At 35.9% G+C, this 16,272-nt stretch overlaps 1 non-coding gene across 1 annotated transcript; it reads right to left on the bottom strand.

Moving 5' to 3' along the window:
* Positions 1 to 981: 981 nt before the first annotated feature.
* On the bottom strand, positions 982 to 1,130 carry LOC118993839 (small nucleolar RNA SNORA57). Its single transcript, XR_005067953.1, has one exon. It is a non-coding gene; the product is annotated as a small nucleolar RNA SNORA57 (small nucleolar RNA).
* Positions 1,131 to 16,272: the final 15,142 nt, after the last annotated feature.

The raw sequence follows: 16,272 nt of genomic DNA, 5'->3' as shown, positions 1-16,272 counted from the left end.
AATCCAAGTTTTCTAAAGGCAAATCTGTATACATTTATTTGTGACTTGAGTGATGTAAATCAAAATCAGAAAAACTATAAGATACATGACAAAGTAGTAATTGCTTTGCAAGGAGTTACAAAAACCAATGTTACACAAATGAAGTAAATAAAAGGCACAAAGTATATAAGTGGGTAATATACTGAAAGAGAAATAGAAACACAAATAAATGTATATACAAATGAAAAATTTTTCAATCTCACTTCTAATTAAAGAAACTATATACTTAGTTTTATCTGTCATAAGTATTACCTTGTTCTAGCAAAAGTGCGTGTGCAATGGTGGAACATTTTGGTGGGTTCATTGAAGTGTAGACCACTAGCAATTTGGGGGAGTAATTTAACTGTTTCTATATAAATTTTAAATGTACACCTTTTGATGCAACGGTTCTAATTTTAGGTGTTTAACTATAAATATGTATGTATACACATATAAAGATAATCTACAAAGGTTGAAATAGAAAATAAAACTCTAAATTTTCATCAAAACGCCTCAGTCATAATAAATCTATTATACCTACATACTAATTTTTATCTAAATATAGTCCTATATTTTCTAATATGGAAAGAACTAAAATATGTTATTGGATTAAAAATATAGGATTATGTGTTAGTTTGAGTAACATAAAATTGGTGATCAACAATTAGTAATTTTGTTCAGTCCAAGTTGATATACTCCTATGTGTAACAAAATGTTAAGATAACACAAGAAATTCTTAAAGTGATTATTTGGAAGATAAAATGAATCTAGGTTTGAGATAGAAAGGATTTCACTTGTGATTTATTTGTTAAATATCCTAATTATATAGATTTTTTACTTTTTTCCAACAAATCAATATGGATTGCATAGATGATTAAAATTAAAATTAAAAGATGAATTTATGGATAATTCTGTTTTTTCTTTTAGGATTTTAGGTATATAGGTTTTAATATTATTTTTTCCCTGTGTTCTGGTGCTTGAGGATAGAACCGACAGACTGGAAACCATCAGCACCGAAGACATGATGCCGAGGGGGTTGGAGCCCTTTCTCTCTCCGTCTGTACATTACGGGCATCGGGACTGCACGCCCGACCCATGCCAGGAAGAGGAGGGTTTAATATTATTTTTTAAATAAATTTTCTTACTAGAAAACTGACCCAACCACTGGAATTACAAACCAGTTGTTCTGTAAAACATTCACTTTGAATACTGACTTTTCTACCAAAAAGATTTGTTAACAACCTTTATTATCATTTTATTGTTATTAAATATATTCAAGGAATATACATATAAATGGATTTACCTTTAGCATAAATATTTTCTAGGTTGTTTACATTTAAGCTCTTTAGTTATCTAATTTTCTGATTTGCTAGGAAAAATAACTATTAAAAAGTAAATATTACAGATTGATTTGAAATGACATACTCATATAGAGGAATTTTCCTATGCATGATGTTTTTAATAGGGATAAACACCATTCTCTAATATGAGGAGAAAGCATTATTCATGATTGAGAAATATGTTCATATCATAAACTTCTCTTATCAGAATGCATGGTTAGCCAGAAACTCAATTATAAATACTTGGAAGTTAACACCACTACCCTACTTAACAAACAATTTCTATTGAAATGTTTGTCTCTCGTTGCTGTTATCTAGTCCCATGTGCATCAGAATCGGTTCAAGTCAATAATGTATGCTTTGATTAAAAATAATTTAGGGCAGAATTAACAGTCCAAGGCAATAGAATATTTGTATAAATATATTTTGATTGGTAGTTAGCCTTTTTAAATCTAGAGTTTTACTTAACAAAGCATATAGAAGAGACTTCACTGATCTTTGAAACTTCTCATTCTCAGAAAGAGGTTCTGTATCAGATGAATCCCATCTGTTACGGACTGAATTATGTTCTGCAAAATTCATATGTAGAAACCCTAACCCCAATGTGACTGTCATTGAAGATAGGGTTTTAATGGAAGTAACGTAGATTAATTAAGGTCAAAGGACAGGACTATAATACAACAGGACTTGTATACTGATAAGAAAAAGAGACACAGGAGATCTCTCTCTCTGAGCAAAGGAAGAAAAGGCCATGTGAGGACACAGTGAGAAGGCAGCTGCCTGCAAACTAGGAAGAGAAGTCTCACCAGAAACCACCCATGCTGGCACCTTAATCTTAAACTTCAAGGTATTCACGGTTGTGAGAATATAAGTATCTGTTGTCTAAGTCAATCAGTATGTGGTACTTTGTCATGGCAGCCTGCACAGACTTAAACAATTCTACAATTTTTTGTTTTATAGTTAGTTAGTCATGTACACTGTTACTTAAAATATAAGCACATTATTTACAACTTTATCTTTGGCTCTAGGACTTCTATGAAAGTTTTTAAATAAATATGTTGGATCTGCAAAAGTTTATTATCTTCTGAGAAATAGTAAATCCTCACCTTTCAATCAATTATATCCAAAGTCACCTAATTAACTATTTCTTAAGACACAAACTAGAGTGTACAAGTTGGGCAATGAATAGAGTCTGAAATACATCCACTCTAAGTCATTGTTGCCCCAGATAATGTGGCAAAGACTGTGGATGATCTGAGAGTTTCAGTCTGCTCTGTGCTGATAACACAACAACAGCTCACAACCGTTTCCTAAAGCTCCCAAGGTTGCATTGAATCTGCATGTAGTCCCAGATCATGCGTGCTTGCCATGTGTTCCTTAAAAGTCCAGCCCCGTCTCAGCTGTTGTAGTACCACGCAGGTACTTTAAGGATATTATGTGCTTGGGAATAAAAATAAACTTTTTTATAACCAACTGTAATTATACTTATAGAAAATTATAAGATTCCCATAAGTAATAACACGGTTCCCTTCACGTGATCCAATATATTTTCACCTGAGCTCCTCTGAAGTATAGTCATGGGGGAGTATTAAGATATGTATGCGTGTACTTGTGGGGGGGAAAATGACTGTCATATGCAAAGACAGAAAATTGGAGATACTTGACTTATCTTCCTATTCCTTTCCAGGAACACTGTATTTGATGGCTCATCACTTCTGGAGGGCCCAGGGGTAAAAGCACCAGACAGTTTAAAAGGGCAGTGGTATATTCTCCAGGCACCAAAAGGATTTATTACATGCAAATTTCCATTAGTGCTAATGGGAGTTATTATAGGTGATTCATACTTTAAAGATAATTAACTAAATTTTGGTTTCTATTTTGTCCACTTTGAATGACTCTCTTTTTATCTTGCAAAATTCATAGGAAAAGATGAAGAATGGACATTAACAATTTAAATATTTCATAATATAACGGTAGGTGAAATGGTGTGTTTATGGTTGATCAATTTCAAATCCGTATTTTTGAATTCTCAACAATGTGCCCCCAGCGCTCTTTTCTCATTTCTCTCAGTGTGCTAATTAGCCAGGGAAGACCCGTTTTAACATGAGATTGATATGCTGCTCTTATAGTAATATAATACACGACAAAGCCATATAAAAGATGGTATTTTGTTGTTGTTACCTTATTTTCAAGTATAATTGGAAGCCGATTATTGTCTAGCAATCATTATTATTTATTGGAAAAATTTAAGGTACTAGAGTACATTAGTTATAAAAGCTTTCATCTCTTCTCTTTTTTTCTGGAATAATTAGATGATATATTTTTTCCAAACAAGGCAGATAAAGAGGAAAAGTGGATCAAATAATATACCTGATGAATAAAAACATGGTAGATTTAAATTTAACTTAATTGGAAATGTCAAGGGTCTGAATACACAAACTCAGACAGATTGTCTTCTTTGAGAAACATGTTGTTTGGAAGAAAAATAATGTAAGTTGACAGGTAAGTGCAGCTTTCTCTGTTCCCTTCCCAATACATCACCTCCCATCCTATGGCCTTTCTGCTTTGAGTCATGTGACCTCTAAGATTCACCTTAATGCTAATATTCTGTGGTTTTGTGATTCTGTAACCCTGAAAAATGAGGTTGAAATATGAGAAAATCTATTATACTTATATTTACATTCAGGACAGTTTAAATACATATCCTTTAGACTATGCTTACTGATTTTGAAGACTTATTCTCATTCAATTTTACTTTAATTTTTTCTCTCATGTACTGTTACATTCTTCTATTATTTTATTATGTTAGCTCTCAGAATAGAACTCATTACCATTTCACTGAGTTAAAAACAAAATTCAACCTAGTAAATTTAAAGCTCTAATTGGCCTTATTAAGTGATTCATGAATGAGGCAGCATCTCATCTTGCTACTAGAAGGATGCTCAGAGGGGGATGTACAAAATGGAAGGTTTGTATAAGAAGAAGAGTGGGGAAAGGGAGCTATTAACCAAAGAAAATAAAAGATTATTTTAGACCAGAACATCTTGTGGAGGTGGGGGGGGTCACTATGAAGATTTTTGTCATGCAGATTTCCTCTTCTTTTTTAAAAAAAAACAGTGTTTATTTATTTTATTTTTTATGTGTTTTATTTATTTTTTAAAGATTTTATTTATTTATCTTTAGAGGGGAAGGGAAGGAGAGAAGGAGAGAAATATCAATGTATGGTTGCCTCTCGTGAGTTCCCTGCTTGGAACTGGCCTGCCACCCAGGCATGTGCCCTGACTGGGAATCGAACTGCAATCGTGTGGTTTGCAGGCCCATGCTCAATCCACTGAGCTACAACAGCCAGAGCGATTTATTTTATTTTTTAAAATGATTTTATTCATTTATCTTTAGATGGGAAAGGAAGGATTGAGGGAAAGAAATATCAATGTATGATTGCCTCTCGTGGGTCCCCTGCTGAAAACTGGCCTGCAACCCAGGCATGTGCCCTGACTGGGAATTGAACCACGATCCCTAAATTCACAGGCGTGTGCTCAATCCACTGAGATACACCAGCCAGGGCATATTTCATCCTCTTTATATGGAAATGGAGAGGGTACAAGTGACAGATTACCACATTAGTGTTGACCAGAAAAATCCTGACTGGTTGATTAAGATTATATTTCTGGGAAGGGTTGCAATAGCAATTAGATTAGATATTAACTCTAGGTTTGGTATCATGGGCTTTAGCACAAATGACACCATTTTGGGGCCTGTGGTTTCTCTTTAACAATTGTTTCAATGAGTATTTCAGTTGCAGTAATAAACAAATCTCTAGGATTTTGCTCATATAATGGCAAAATGCCAAATCAGTAGCTTCGTTGAGGAGGTTACATGTGGCCTTTGTCTATGTGCAAATGAGCAGAGAAGCTTTTCAGAAAACCAGTCCCTCTCACAAACTGCAAACTTCATTATTTTATAACAAAATCTTAAGTAATGGTTCAAAATGCATGCTGATCTTGATGACATACACAAAGATGAGTAAAGTCCATTTTAGCACTACATGTGTAATTTGTTTCAGATCAGTAGCTGGTGTAATAAGTAGACATTTTTGTGAATTTTTTGCTCTGACTTCAGTGTTTGTGAATTAACTATGTCAAAGGATTTTCACAAAATGTCAAAGCAAGAACTTTATAGATAAATGAAAATAAATAATATGTGTCCCACCAAAAAAAGGTAGTATTGGTTTTTAAGTGTGGAGATAAAATGCCCAGTAAAGACTAAAATACATTCTTGATTTTAGCTTGAATATGCAAAATGCTCTTACAAGTTTCATCAATATTTATATTTGTATCTTAGTGATAACTGAGACGACATTCTTATTAGAAATAGTTTATGCAGTTCAACAAATATTTCTGAGCACTTAGTATTTTTCAGACACTATGCTGGACATATAAAGACAATGCCATTAAAGTTCATGGTTAAGAATTAAATAGAATATACACATAATCACACACAAACACTATGATTGTCTATGTATGCATGCAAGTATGTATGTATATACGTATAAAATAAAGCACAGAAATTACGAGTAAAGTAATGTGGAAACCTTAAAAAAGGTGTGGGGGGAATTGAGTCAAATGTGATAATATAGATAGAACCTTGATAATTTATAGGATACACTTGACACCCCCACCCTTCCTGACAAACTCTCTTTTCTTATTTTTAACTGCAGCACATCTCACTACCTACTCCTTTTAGACTTCTTTCCCATCGATATTCTTCCATATATAGTCTATATGCTGAGAAGCTCTGGGGGGCGGGGGGTCCTAGTGCCTCTTTCTTCACCTCTCACCCTTGGTCTTCATTGCCATCCACATTTTGATGACTCCTGAGTTTTTATATTCACATTAGTCCCCCTTGTTAGATCTACATGGGTAAATTCTACTCTGCTCGACATCTTTGAATGGTGATTATATTAGCATCCCAAGTATATTAAAATATTAGTTTGGAAATATTCCTTCCCCTCAACAGCAAACACGACTGTGCTCTAAATTTCTCTATCTTAATAAATAGTGCCAACACTTACCATGTCTTCAACCCAAAACTGTAGAAGTAATCACCGACCTATTTTGTCTTCCCACCCTTCAAAGTGAACCCAGGATCAAATCTCGTTGTCCCTCCAAACAGTGTCATATTTACTTTCTATTTACTTTGCCATTATGAGTTTATGCCAGATGATCAATTTACCAAAATCTTGTTTAAAAAATTAGTGTAACATCAATGATCTGAAAGCCAATTCATAAAGACCCAATGGCTGTGCTGGCCAGCGCGGCTCTGGTGGTTCATCGTGCTGTAACTGAGAAGTCATGGGTTCATTCCCTGTCAGGTGCAACCCCAGTAAAGCACGGGCACTGTGGGAGGCAACGAACTGATGCTTGTCTCTCTCATTGTCCCTTCTCTCTGCATCTCTCTGCCTCTTCCTCTCTCTCTAAAAATGTCTTCCAGTGAGGATTGAAAAAAAATCCAATGGCCAAAAATGCAAATTCATTAAATATTTGTAGTTTCCAGCATATTGTGATTTCAATAGAGTTTGAGGATTTTTTAATTATCTGTAACATAAGTTGATTCAGGTAGGTTTTTCTTTTTTTTTAAGATTTAATTTCTTTATTTTAAGAGAGAGGGGAAGGGAGGGAGACAGGGAAACATCAATGTGTGGCTGCCTCTCAACTGCCTCCTACTGGAGACCTGGCCCAAAACCCAGGCATGTGTCCTGTTTGGGAAATGAACCAGTGACCCTTTGGTTCACAAGCCAGCACTCAGTCCACTGAGCTATACCAGCCAGGGCTGATTCAGGTAGTTTTAATGTGGCTAAATCTTTAGATATTTTGTAGTGAATTTGTTGATGAAATTGATTTAACTATTTAAGGATGCCCTTAAGCAATTCTCCAATATTAACTTTGATGAACTTATTGATGAACTTGTGCCTATAAATTTACCGAAAGGTAGAAACTTACTTTTTTATTCTAAAGTCTTACTATTGGATATATACATCCAAGTACATCTTGCCAGGGAAAATACAGAAGACACACTCATTCCCAAACCAGGGAATAGTTAAAAAAAATCATAAGTACACTAGATTTAGCCTTGCCAGAATGAAATAGCTTATAACAAATAAAAAATAAACTGAATATAAGAACGACAAATTGAAATTTAAATTGCTTGACTAGGATATCTCAGAAATTTCCAAAGTTAATTAAAACTATCCATTTCAATCAAAATATCTCTAAACTTTGTGAATAAATAATCATTTCCAATAAATTTGTAAATTTGGCCATTTGCCCATTCAGCATATTGACCATACAGCATATTTATGAATTATTTTAAAAGATTCAGTCATTCTACAATTGATTATGTTTTCTCTTGTGCAAATTGAGCTAATATCATTCATTTTATCTTTATTGAATATTAGAAATATCTCTAACTAGTCTTCTTTCTTTTGTTCTTGTGCAATTCCTCTAATACTCTTTTGCAGCAGCCAAAATAATCACTTTGAAATGCTATGATGATCATATTACTGTTTATTTATAGTCGATTAATGGAGTCCCAATTTACACAGTAAAATTGAATCTTGTCAGAAGAACTTCAGTTCAACTGGTGATCTGATGACTCCTTATTACATCTCCAACTTCACCCCAAGCCACTCTTTTCCTGTTTACCACATGTTAATCAGTCACCTGGATCCTATCCCTCTACAGAATAGATTAAATAGTTTCTGCCTAGGGTGTTTGTATTGTTCTCTCTGCCTAAAAGTTCCTTTTCCTGCTTCTTTATTCAGCTGACTTCTTTTAATCTATAATGTTACTCCCTTAAATAATGATTGTCTTACCATTTTCTTTGAAAACCTGCTTCATTGTTTATCATAGCAATTTTTTCTTTTTCTTTCAATTTCTACTTTCTTCAAGATTTCCTTTATTTATGCATTAGGTGATGTGTTTTATTGCCTAACTCCTTGTAACATAAATTTCAAGGGTAAAAGCAACTTTATCTAGTTCAACCTTGCTTCATCACTGGACTTCGCACATTTGGTGCTCCTTACATATTTGTTATTCTGTAAAATTAAATATAATATGGCATTTGATGTAATACAATACATGGAAATTGACTCTTTAATATAAAAAATGGATTCCAAAATCTATCTTATCAATATGTTTAACATTCAGATAAAAATTCCACAATAAATTATTGAATAGAGAATATAAAAGTAATTTAGGAAAAAAGGAATTTGTTAGGGAATATAAAAGTAATACTGATAACTATCATACTTACTAAAAAATATGTAAAAAATAAATTGACTTACTATAATCCTGATTGGGCCTTTCAATCAACAGATGAAGTGACTGCTCTATAAATAGCATGTTTTATTTTAGCTTATACTTGGTAAACTATTTTCATAGTATTATAATTAAGATGGGAAAATAGATACCAGATTATATTATAAGCATGTAGACTAATGGCTATTTGGGTGACTCTCTAAAAAATGAGTATTTATTAATTAAATGTCATCAACCTGTAGGAATTATTCTAGGGGTATATAATATGATTATCTTTTGGTATTATATTTTTAAAGTCAAAATATTTCTAAAAGCATATAATGAATTCAGTTAATGTTACAAAGCAAGAGAATTGTTAAGATAGGATCAAAATAAAAGTATATAAAATTAGGCTAGGACAATGAGCTCAAAACAAGTCAAATAAGGTTTATTAACAATAAATATTAAAACTTTTATTTGTATTTGCAATTTAAAAACACGTATTTGGTGAGAGAAGACTGACAGCTCTTTGAGGGGTAGCAGGTATGTATTTTAGTGGATTTCAAGCTTAACCACCCTCTTGTGTTTGTAAGGATAAAAATGGAAGTTGGAAAAGAAGTTCCATTAATAGAAACATGATCCACACAAAAGAGAGATTGGTCCATTTCAGTATTTATGAGTCCAACCACTTGGGGTATATATTTTGAATATGACATTAAAAAACAAAGGCTTGTCTAGAAGGTAAAAATGCCTGGAAACTGTTATGTAAGCAAAAGGTATTTGTAACTGTAAACTAGAAAACTGAGCAGGCTAGTAATAGGAAAAGAAAGTTTGGGGAATTAATAAGCTTAAAGTTGGTTTTCAAAAGTAAATTTTTTTATTTTATTCTAGTTAAAAACTGGTTTTAAACTGTTAAGCAAAGAAATTTAAAAAATCAACAATGATTCTATGGAAATGGAAGTCTTGTAATGATCAAAGCTGTCATTTGTTAAGGACTATGCGCCATTCACTATGGAAGATCATTTGCGTGCATTATCTTATACTGTTACCCACTGGGTACTGGCCCAGAGCAGGTCTGCCTTAGGCCAGCTTGGTACTGTGTGGGTTCTTGACTTATTGTAGGAAAGATTTTACAATACGAGTCCAGGTGATTTTGAGAGTACATCTATTAAGAATGCGGACAGTGAGAAAAATGAAGGACTTAGAGTAGAAGAAGGAATGGGAGGGAGACTAGGCAGTGTTTTGCTTTGGCTCCCTAGAAAAGCTATAGGAAATGAGTGACCCAGGGCAGGGCTGCTTTTAGCTCACTGGGAAGTCAGAAGAAAAGGGGACCCTGGAAACAGGATCAAGGGGTAAGCCCGCTCCAGCTGCCACTGCTTACTGCTCAGGTGGTTGCCAGTCTCATTTGGACCCTCAGTGGGAGAAAATAAAAGGTTCATGCGCAGAAGGGGCATGGGGGTGCTCTAGAGCCAGCCTTCAGAGTCTTCGCCCTGAGGACTTCCCTACCTTTGTGTCTGTGTGGTGGGGGGGGGGCAAGAACCTTAGAGAAGGGTTTTAGTAGAATATTTATTAGCTTCCCAGGTGTATTTTTAGTATATTGATGTGTCAAAATGAATGTATAGGGAGATTTGGGAATATTTTGTGGTCTGTTATATTGTTTAATTTTTATTTTGGGACCATCTGGCTTTTTTTAAATTTGCTTCCCTGACTTTATCTATCCTTGGGTTTAGTTAGCATAAGTGACATTTAATTGGGTCTCTATTCTTTATTTTTCAGGCCAGGGGGATTTAAACTATATATTCTTTGGTTGGGGAGGGGATGTATAAACCATTTGTTTTTGGTTAGGGGAAATAATGTCTTGCAGTTCACCAGGTTGCTGTCAGTTGTTCAGAATATTTGACCTCGTTTCATTTTTTTTCTCTCAGTTTTTCCATACCACTTGTCCAGGAATTTTCCTAGCTTTTTATTATCCTGTCACAATATCGCTCGCAGAATATCTTGGAAAAATGGATATTATTACTCTTATCATATCATCAACAAATAGAGGCACTGATTATTTATTTTTTTTAATAAAAAATATTTTTTTTATTTATTTATCTTTAGAGGGGAAGGAGAGAGGGAGAGAAACATCAATGTATGGTTGCCTTTTGTGCATTCCCTGTAGGGAGTTGGCCTGCAGGGAACCTGCCTGCAACCCAGGCATTTGCCCTGACTGGGAATCGAACCGCGATCCTCTGGTTCGCAGGCCCACGCTCAATCCACTGAGCTACACCAGCCAGGGCTCGGCACTGATTATTTAATAATTCTTTCCAGAGATCAGAGTGAGAAAATAGAGGCATTGAAATTTGTGCCCCAATCTTTTGGACTCTCTAGTCCATATTGTTTACAATGTAATAGGTTGTTTTTTCCAGCTAACTTACACTTTTTTAATATTTTAGGTTGTTGTAATGACTATGAATTACTACGAGAAAGAGAAAGTTTTGTAAGCTAAAATAATAAAAATTCTGAAAGTATTGAGTTAGGTTGAGAGCCAGGAAGTAGAAGCAGAAAATGGCTTGCAAATGGGTAACGAAAAACATTTTTAGAGGAAAAATTGATTTCTTTCATAGACTTGTTATATTAATTATATTAATTCCATACATTTTCTATAGTGACTAAGAAAATATCTTCAATATCTACAGTAAAATAAATATGCTCTTTGGCTCTTTTAGAAAACAGTTTCAACTTTAGAATACATGCCAACCTCAGAAATCCATGGGGTAAGCCTCCAAAACTGTTCAATTAGCAGTGAACACCTCTGTTATTATTTTACAGCTTAAAATTTTTATGAAAATTTCCCCCATTTTATTGTCACAAAAGCCTTCTTTGTTTTACAGGTAAGAAATCAGATCATCAGAAATTTAAAGTGACATATGTGATGGCATAGAGGAAGCACGTGGTGGAGTGAGTGTTCAGTGCTTCTGACTTCAAATTCTGTGTTGCATCCTGCATAGGCTCAAAATAGCAAAGGCAGGGAAGTGCACATAAAATAACACAAAATGCCATATATCATAAAAGCAGCATCACTGACAGAAATTCATCGACAGCAAAGTGTTGGTGCTGAGATTTTGAATCTGGAAGATCGTCCACTGTCAGTGCCCTCGTGCAGTTGAATAGTCTCAAAATCTTACATGATCATAAATTGAGAATCTATGTCATTTTCAAGGCCATCCTTATTTCATACTTATCCTTTTTTACTAGTAATATATTCTGGTGAGAGAAATAGATCATTAGCCATGTTTCTAAGTGAAAGGAATTATGTACTTTTTTTATATAGATTGGTTTTGTAACAGCTAAATTGAACTAATTTATCACTAAGTTTCTGATGAAAATGAACCCCTTATGGAAACATGGCTTAAAACTTTAACTGAGTAATTATGGTTTGACATAACAAATATCACAATAAGTATAATTTCTATAACTAACATTCTCAGGAGGTTACATCTGGAGGTTACAAATCAATAATCATTAATAATATTAATATCACTTTTTTAATATTCCAGGGAAACTCTTTGCCCTGATTAACAAATGAACTTAGGTAGAAGCAGGCGATGGCGGCAGAAGGAGGACAAAGGATTTCGCTTCCGTCTACGAACCGGAGAAAAAACGGGCTGATTTGCAGAGGAGCGCAGCGAATACCCAACAGGGACCCAGCATATAGGAAGGCAGGACTCCAGAAAGTGTAGCGGACACTGAATGACCAAGAGGTTGAGGAGAGGAGACGACGCAGATCAACAAGGTACGAGGGAACAGTACAGAGGCTGCAGGCCCTCCGCCTGGCCTTGCGAGGGCCCTGGCTGGCCGCCTTGGTCTCTGAGACCAGAACGCGGTCAACTACAACCCTGGGAGAGAACCAGTCATCAGCACCCTCCCTATCTGGCAGGGCACAGGTTGGAAAACACCAGGAGAGATTGGTTTGCCTGTAGTGGCAGAGAGTGGGCATTGGGAAGCAAACCAGAGAGCTCTGATAACCCGTGGAGTCAGGCTGCGGTTGCCAGCTTGGGAGTATTGAGAGTTGCCCATGCATTCCCTGTAGCACGGGGTCTGAGCAGGCTCTGCCACAGTCTCGGGGAGCCTTGGGCTGCTAGCAAGGCCCCTGGAAGAGAGCCAGTCATCAGCTCCCTCCCGACCCAGCCTGCACAGACTGGAAAACGCTGGGAGACAGGCCATGGTTGCCGACTTGAGAGAACTGTGAGATGCCCTGTCTGTTTTGCCATAGCACTGGGAAAGGTCTGCACGCCCAAGCCTGTGAGACCAGAAAAGCCTGGCTGGGAGCATGCACCCTCATGCAGGCCAGGACTGGGAATCCTGGGGAAAAATCTGCTCTCAGTGGGGCACAGGAGAGCGGCACCATTCTGAATCTTGGGAAGGTACTGGCGAGATCAGTTGGGTTCACCGAGACCCGAGAGCCACACTAATAGCCCCTCAGACTGCTGCAGCTAGTGAGACCAGAAAAAAAGGTTTGACCAGCTGGAAACCACCAAGAGGAGTAGGTGGAAGCAAAGAACACCAAGATACCTGCAGGAGACTGCACCACTGAATTTCACAGGTAGCCTACCACAGAAGTTTACACCATAAACCCAGAGAACCAGAAAAGATCAATTTAAGAAGCTGAGGCCAACAAGAAGAGCATCACAAACAATGGGAAGACAAAGAAACAATCCCCAAATGAAGAAAAGGAGGAAGTCTCAGAAAGAATGTTAGATGAAATAGAGGCAAGTCAACTATCAGATATAGAATTCAAAGCACTGGTTATCAGGAAATTCAAAGAGCTTACAACGAGCTACCAGAAATTATAGGGGAGCTACAATGAACTCTCTGCAAACTATACATGAAAAAGGAAATAGAAACCATCAGCAAAGACCAAGAGGAAATGAAGAATACAATTTCTGAACTGAAGAACACAGTAGAAGGTATGAAGAGTAGGATTGATGATGTGGAAGACCGCATAAGCGAACTCGAAGACAGGGTAGAAAGAATCTCCCAGATGGACCAAGTAATAGAAAAGAGAATCAGAAAAAATGAGGAGAGTTTAAGAGAAATGCAAGACAATATGAAACGTAATAATATCTGAATAATAGGAATACCAGAAGGAGAAGAAGAAGAACAAGGGATAGAAAACCTACTTGAAAGAGTAATAACAGAAAACTTTCCTAAGTTGAGGAGAGAGAAAGTCACATGAATCCAGGAATTGCAGAGTCCCAGGCAGGTGGAACCCAAAGAGGTCTACTGCAAGACACATCATCATTAAAATGGCAAAACTCCGAGACAAAGAGAGAATCCTAAAGGCAGCAAGGGAGAAAAAGGAAGTAACATACAAGGGAGTCCCAATAAGGTAGGCTACTGACTTCTCAATGGAAACATTCCAAGGAAGAAGAGAATGGCAAGAAATATTCCAAGCAATGAGAAACGGAGGCCTACAACCAAGGCTACTGTACCCAGCAAGGCTCTCAATCAAGATAGACAGCCAAATAAAGAGCTTCCAAGACAAAAGAAGTCTAAAAGAATACGCCTCCACCAAACCAGCTCCACAAGAATTACTAAAAGCCCTGCTTTAAGGAAAGGAAGGAAAAGAGAGACACGGAGAGGAACACAGGTACATAAATGGCAATGAATAAGTACCTTTCAATAATAAACTTAAACATAAATGGATTAAACACACCAATTAAAAGACATAGAATAGATGAATGATTAAGAAATATGCTGCCTACAAGAGACCCACCTCAGGTCAAAAGACCATCACAGACTAAAAGTGAAAGGATGGAAACAAATTTTCCAAGCAAATACACAAGAAAACAAAGCTAGGGTAGCAATTTTCATATCAGACGAAATAGACTTCAAAAACAGGGCCATAAAGAGAGACCCAGAAGGTCACTTCATAATACTTAAGGGAAGAATCCACCAAGAAGACATTAACATCATAAATATATATGCACCCAACACAGGAGCACCCAAATATATAAAGAAAATTCTAGAGGACCTCAAGAAAGATATTGACAGCAACACAATTATAGTAGGGGATTTTAACAACCCACTGTCAAAAATGGACAGATCTTCCAAACAAAATATCAACAAAGATATTGTAGCATTAAACAACACCCTAGATGAAATGGACCTAATTGATATATATAGAGCCCTTCATCCCTAAAAGGGAAGAAGCTAAATACACATTCCTTTCAAATGCACATGGAACATATTCAAAAATAGACCAAATGATAGGACACAAAATGAGTCTCAACAAATTCAGGAAAATAGAAATCATACCAAGCATTTTCTCTGATCACAAGGGACTGAAATTGGAAACCAACCCCACAGGAAAAAACCTAAAACACCCCAAATCATGGAGACTGAATGGTATGCTATTAAACAACAAATGGGTCAAGTTTGAAATTAGGGAAGAAATCAAAAAGTTTCTGGAAACAAATGAAAATGAACTCACAACAACCCAGAACTTATGGGACAGAGTGAAGGCAGTCCTGAGAGGGAAGTTCATAGCAATACAGGCTTACCTAAAGAAAATAGAAACATCTCAAACAAACAACCTAACCTGACACCTGCAAGAACTCAAAGAACAACAAAGACAGCCCAGAGCAAGTAGAAGGAAGGAAATAAGCAAAATCAGAGCAAAATTAAATGGCATATAGACTAAAAGCACAATTCTAAGGATCAATGAATCCAGGAGTTGTTTTTTTGAAAAGATAAACAAAATAGACAAACCTTTAAGTAGGCTCATCAAGAAAAGAAGAGAGAGGACCCAAATAAACACAATCAGAAATGAAAGAGGAGAGATTACAACTGATACCACAGAAATAGAAGGGATTGTAAGAAATTACTATGCAAAACTGTATACCAAGAAATTTGAAAACTTAGGTGAAATGGACAAATTTCTATAAAAATATGATCGTCTAAAACTCNATAGGAAAGGAAAGAAGAGAGAGGACCCAAATAAACGCAATCAGAAAAGAAAGAGGAGAGATTACAACTGATACCACAGAAATAGAAGGGATTGTAAGAAATTACTATGCAAAACTGTATACCAAGAAATTTGAAAACTTAGGTGAAATGGACAAATTTCTATAAAAATATGATCTTCTAAAACTCAATGAAAAAGAAGAGGAAAACTTGAACAGGCTGATAACAGCAGATGAAATTGAAGAAGTAATCAAAAAACTCCCATCACACAAAAGCCCTGGACCAGATGGTTTCACAGGAGAATTCTACAAAGCATTTAAGGAAGAGCTAATGCCTATTCTTCACAGACTATTCCAAAAAATCCAAAAGGAGAGCAAACTCCCCAACTCTTTTTATGAAGCCAGCATCACCCTAATTCCAAAGCCAGATAGAGACACAACAAAGAAAGAAAATTACAGGCCAATATCACTGATGAACATAGATGCTAAAATCCTCAATAAAATATTGGCAAATTGCATCCAACAACACATCAAAAAGATCATACACCACGACCAAGTGGGATTCATCCCAGGGATGCAAGGATGGTTCAATATCCGCAAATCAGTAAATATAATACACCACATAAACAAAAGCAAAGACAAAAACCACATGGTCATATCAATAGATGT

Source organism: Sturnira hondurensis, unplaced genomic scaffold, assembly GCF_014824575.4.
Source record: "Sturnira hondurensis isolate 20B ecotype Veracruz unplaced genomic scaffold, ASM1482457v3 Scaffold0008908, whole genome shotgun sequence".
Classification (NCBI taxonomy): Eukaryota; Metazoa; Chordata; class Mammalia; order Chiroptera; family Phyllostomidae; genus Sturnira; species Sturnira hondurensis.
The sequence above is the reverse complement of the archived record's forward strand: the minus strand, read 5'-3'. Positions and strand labels throughout refer to the sequence as shown.